Source organism: Thunnus maccoyii, chromosome 11 (genome assembly GCF_910596095.1).
Source record: "Thunnus maccoyii chromosome 11, fThuMac1.1, whole genome shotgun sequence".
Classification (NCBI taxonomy): domain Eukaryota; kingdom Metazoa; phylum Chordata; class Actinopteri; order Scombriformes; family Scombridae; genus Thunnus; species Thunnus maccoyii.
Window position 1 is genome coordinate 32,079,168 of NC_056543.1, and position 5,624 is coordinate 32,084,791.

The 5,624-nt window shown below is 44.7% G+C and overlaps 1 pseudogene; it reads left to right on the forward strand.

Moving 5' to 3' along the window:
• The first annotated feature begins 1,105 nt into the window (after window positions 1-1,105).
• On the forward strand, window positions 1,106-3,613 carry LOC121906987 (annotated as a pseudogene).
• Window positions 3,614-5,624: the final 2,011 nt, after the last annotated feature.

The following is a 5,624-nucleotide window of genomic DNA, read 5'->3' on the forward strand; positions in this document are numbered from 1 at the left end:
TATTCTTGGCGGAGAAGTCAAAGGGTTCAGTCAAAACAAAGAAAGCCGCCATGACACTTTCCTAAGCTGATGTGTCTGGGATTGCTCAAGGTGCTGTAGGACAGGGGCCTTTTACGGCACCTGTGCCTGTGGAGGTGTCCGTTATCTAATGATTTCTGCATGCTCTCATTCGTAATCTTATTTTGTTTTTTGTTTGTGTGTTTGTTAGGAAACCCAGATCAAGCAACAGAATGACTCATGGAGAAATACCCCCAGAGGAGCCTGAGGGGGGGGAGTGAGAACCCCAGTTCAATGAGGATGTCAATAAGGTGCTTGAAGCATCTGTGGAGGGAGACATGGAGGGAAGGCTGCAGGCGATGACAACCATCATCACCAGTCTAGCCCTGAAGAGGTTTTGTGTATAGGAGAAAGAGGCAAGCCTGAACACCTTACAGCATGAAATTAAGGGCAGTGAAGATCCACCAGATCCAACAGGAGCTGAAGTCCCTCAAAAAGCAGCACAAGGAAGCCAACAAGGAACAGCACCACCCCTTGGCAGAGCTGTGGACCATCTTGAGGAAAAGACTCATGACTCTGCGCAAAGCTGAATTCCACCAAAGACGTCGGAAGGAGCAAGCCAGAAAGTGGGCTTCCTTCATAGCAAATCCCTTTGGCTTCACCAAACCACTGCTGGGGCAGAAACAGAATGGGAACCTGGCCTGCTCAAAGGAGGAAATCGACCTGCACATTCAGAACAGCTAAAATCAATCAATCAATTAATTTTTATTTATATAGCGCCAAATCACAACACATAGAGCAGGTCTAGACCATACTCTTTAATTTACAGAGACCCAACAATTCCCATGAGCAAGCCCTTGGTGACAGCGGTAAGGAAAAACTCCCCTTTAACAGGTAGAAACCTCAAGCAGAACCCGGCTCTTGGTGGGTGGCCATCTGCCTTGACCGGCTGGGTTGAGAGAGAGAAAGAAAGAGGGCGGAGGGAGAGGGGGAGGAGGAGAGGGGGACGGACAGAATAACAACAATCATAACAATAACAATAACAGCAGCAATAGCCAGGGAAGGACACCAACAGGACTGCGAAGGACCACAAAGGCTTGGCCTGCAACCCAGGGTTTCTTGTGAGATAAGAAAGCACAAAAAACTCTGGCACAAAAATAATCCTACTTTATTTAATTATCTGTACAAGCATCTTGAGGGTACAAAAACTCATGCAAGGCTTTTATTTTTCCTTAGCTAATAATACAACCCAACCACACATTTTAGCTAGTAAACTACTGTCCACTTTTAATCTTGATGCTGGCATGGTGAAACGGGTACTGGACTTCATAACATGTAGGCCCCAGACAGTCAGGGCTAATGATGCTCTATCCCAGAAGCGATTGTCATCCACAGGCTCACCCCAGGGGTGTGTCCTGTCCCCATTACTGTATATTCTATATAAAAATGACTATCAGAGTAACTAAAATGACAGGCATCTCCTGAAGTTCACAGATGACACTGGGGCGGCTGTGGCTCAGGAGGTAGAGTGAGTCATCCACTAATCGGCAGTTCGGCGGTTCATTTCCCGGTGTGAATGATTAGATTTCCTCTGATGGGCAGGTTGGGACCTTGCATGGTAGCCCCTGTGCCTGTTCAGTGTATGAATGTGTGTGAATGGGTGAATGTGATCAATCAATAAAGTCTGCAGAGTGCCAGGGCCCTCGGACCCGATCAGGGACACATCAGCCTCCAATTAGGGCTTTTATGGATGACCTAACAGTCACCACAGAGTCAGTGCCAGGATGCAGTTGGATCCTTCAAGGAATGGAAAAACTTATCTGGTGAGCTTGGATGGGCTTCAAGCCGGAAAAGTCACGATCACTCATGCTGAAGAAGAGCTGAGTCATGGACAGGTTCATCTTCAGCTACGATGAGTCACTGATCCCAACCGTCTAAGAGAAGCCAGTGAAGATTTTGGGCAAGTTCTTTGACAGCAGCCTCAAGGACTCCATATCTGTTCAGTCAACCTGCCAGGAACTGGAAAGAGTGGATATACCAGCATGGTATATTGCCAAGGATAGTCTGCTCCCAGCTCCACCGTAGAGACCTTGTAGAGGAAGGTCAGTGGCTGTCCCAGGAGTTTGCTGGGGTTCCTCGGAAACCTTATCAATATCACCCTCTATGGAAACATCACAAAGCTTCAGTTGCCCTTAAAGTCTTTGGAAGTGGAGTTCAAGGTGACACACACAAGAGAGCTGATGTACAGAGACTCTAGTGAACCAAAGGTGGCCCAGGCAGAAGTGGTGGTGAAGAATGGAAGGAAGTGGAGAGCTGAGGATGCTGTCCTGGAAGCGGAGTCATGACTGCTCCACAGTTTTGTTGGGAGTAGTGACCCATGGGAGAGCAGGCTTGGGAATGTTCCCAACGCTATGGTACGAGAAATGCAAGGGGATGGAGAAACGAAGGCAGATTCAGGAGGAGGCAAGGGCTTCTGTGGAAGAAGGAAGGTCGAGCAGAGCTGCTGACATGGACCAGAAAGTCACATGGACAAGCAGCACCGCACCACATCACTGTCATGTTTCAGGTGGCATACGATGTCTTGCCCAGCCCAGCAATCCTCTTTAGCTGGGGCAAAGTGGAGACTCCTGCCCAAAAGTACTTGACCAGAGCCAATACACTTGGCGCCATAACCAGGTGCTGAAACCTATTGCAGAAGCAAGGGAATCAGCAGCCACAGCCCAGTGCACACCACCACCTGTGCAATTGTTTTTGTCAAGGCAGGAGAGCAGCCATGGGTAGAACATAAGAAGGCAGCAGGGATCGTGGTTGACCGCCCAAGACTGGCAGCTCTCTGCAGACCTGGAGAAACAGCTGAGGTTTACCTGTGACATTTTCAGTACCACTCTCAGGCCAGATATCCTCCTGGTCTCAGAGAACACCAAAAACATCATCATCTTGGAGCTGACAGTGCTGTGGGAGGACCGTATGAAGGAGGCTCATAAAAGTAAGAGGACTAAGTATGAACAGCTGGTCATCAACTATTGCACGCAGGGCTGGAAGGCTAGATGCATGCTCATCAAGGTACATTGCAGACGATTCATTGGGCACTCACTCCACAAACCCTTAAGTGCGCCGGGCATCACAGGAGTAGCAAGGAGCAGAGCACCACCACTGAAGCAGCTGAGAACGCCTCAAGGTGGCTCTGGATCCAGGAGGACAAGTAAGTGCCAATTGAACACAAGCTGTTCAAAACCCAAAACACCCAATAACCCCAGGTTACATCATTGTTGATGTGTGCAGGTGCATCAGAAGATGTATTTAAATAATCTTACATCTGTGAACCTTAGGTAGTCACCTGGAAGGCTTTTCCAAAAATCTTGAAAGAGTTCACAAATATGCTAACAAGGCTGGTTTTCCCAAAACCCATCTCAATTGAGTTTAGGTTGGGTGATTGTGGAAACAAGGTCATCTGATGCAAATAGCCAATAGCCCTTACATGGCCTGGAGGTGTGTTTTGGGTCATTGTACTGTTGAAAAACAAATGATGGTCCCACTAAGTGTAAACCAGATGGGATGTAGTGGTAGCCATTAGGGGTGTGCAGAGAGCCCAGTATTTGTATTTGTATCTGTATTTGTTGAGGCAGCGAAAATATTTGTATTTGTATTTGTATTTGAATAAAAGTGGAAATTGTGGAGTGTGGATTAAAAATCCTGTTTTTGTTTTTATTACCTTTTTAATTTTAGAAAATTAAAGTGTTACAATAAGTGTTCATCAATAAACTACCTTACGAAGGAGGTCCCCACACCAGGTCTCAAACTGGAGTCTCCCAGATCATAAATGAGTGCGTGGACTATTGAGCTAAAACTTTACTCATCGACTCATTGCAGACAGACCTCTACCTATTTATACACCCATAACATAGAGACAGCACACCGTGTAACATGTAGGGTAGAACGTCAAAGGTGGTTATTGCTTTGCATTTTTCATTTATTGCCTATTTTTTACAACCTAACTTTGTGGAAAGGAGAAGGGGAACAACAGGTTATGGAGAGTGGAGAGCATGCTGTGCACATTGCTACGTGCACAGCGTGCGCAAGTTTGCTGCTCTGCTCCGAGAGTAGTTACGCCAAGACACAATGCCATTACACAGCACAGCAAAATAAAATAAGTAGTCTACCTGTTGGAGGTGTGCTGGTTGTCTGCAGCTCCTCATAAAACATCTCACTGTGGCTATTTCTGGTTGTACTAGTCCTCCCTGCATCATTTCTAACTGATCCACTGAACAAATAGCTCTAATAGCTCCATATGTTGTTGTTCCTACCAGTTTTTAGCGCAGCCAACGAAGCTCCGCAAAGCCAGTGAGGAACTTGTTTTTACTTCCTTTAAATTCTTCACAATAAAAGTCTCCCATTATTTAGTCATTTAAAAGCTTTTAATTTGAAGCAGTAAAGCAGGAAATGTTTGGTTTGTAATGATGGTAAAGTTACACAACTCTGATACGTAAATCTGACCAATCAGAACAGAGTGGGCCTTAAAGAGACAGGAGCTGAAATGTAGTGTAAGAGAAACCGTGTATATTGAGGGGCTGCATAAAGGGCCAGTATAAGATAAATAAGGAGTTTTTTTTAACTTTAAATCGTGCAGAGCTACTCCAGTGGAGTCCAAAAATAAAAAATTAGAGCTGAAATGAGCATAATAGTTCCTCTTTAAGTGATTGCACTTAAAGATACTTTCATAGTTCTTGAAATTTGACTGACCTCTATGTTTTAAGTAATGATGGACTGTCATTTCTGTTTACTTGGTTGAGCTGTTCTTGCCATAATATGGATTACTACAGTACAGGAATAGGGCTATTCACTGTATACCAACACTACCACACAACACCACTGATGGTCTCAAATGCATTAAGAAGGCAAGGAATTCCACCAATTAACATTTGACAAGGCACACCTGTTTATTGAAGACCAATCCAGGTGACTATATCTTGAAGCTGGTTGAGACATTGCCAATAGTGTGCAAAGCAGTCAACCAGGCAGACTTTTGACTGGTACTATACACGGTACCAGTTAAAAGTTTGGATACACCTTCCTCTTCACTTGAACGTGAAAGTGTGTCCATTTTTCTTGTGGCAAATTTTTGATGTTATTTAACCTTGTGGAAAATAACATTAAAAATTTGCCACAAGAAAAACGGACACACACAGGTTTTCAGGTGTACGTCAACAAGTAACCTCTGTCAATAAAGATATACCAGGGCGGTGATAGAGAGGTAAGTAAATAAAACAGGAAATAATACAGAAATAATAAAACAAACAAAATATACCCCCTCCTCCCCCCCTTCTCTAAATTCCACTATACATGCAGGATATATCCTAACAGTATGTTGCAAAGTACATGAACAACAAACAAACAATGACGAATCGTACAGCTCTGGGAAACCGGATAACACAATGATCAATTTCTCTTGTATTGTCAATATGGAATGGAACAGATGTTTTCTAGGAACTTTAGTACAGGCGTTGGTGCAGGAGAAAATCAAATCCTGCTCTGCAATTGGTTACTGCTTCGGCATCAGTGGTGTCGCTGCTAATTTGCATAAAGTTAAACTCTGCTCAACTTGAACTTGACGCTCTTGGCACTGGCAT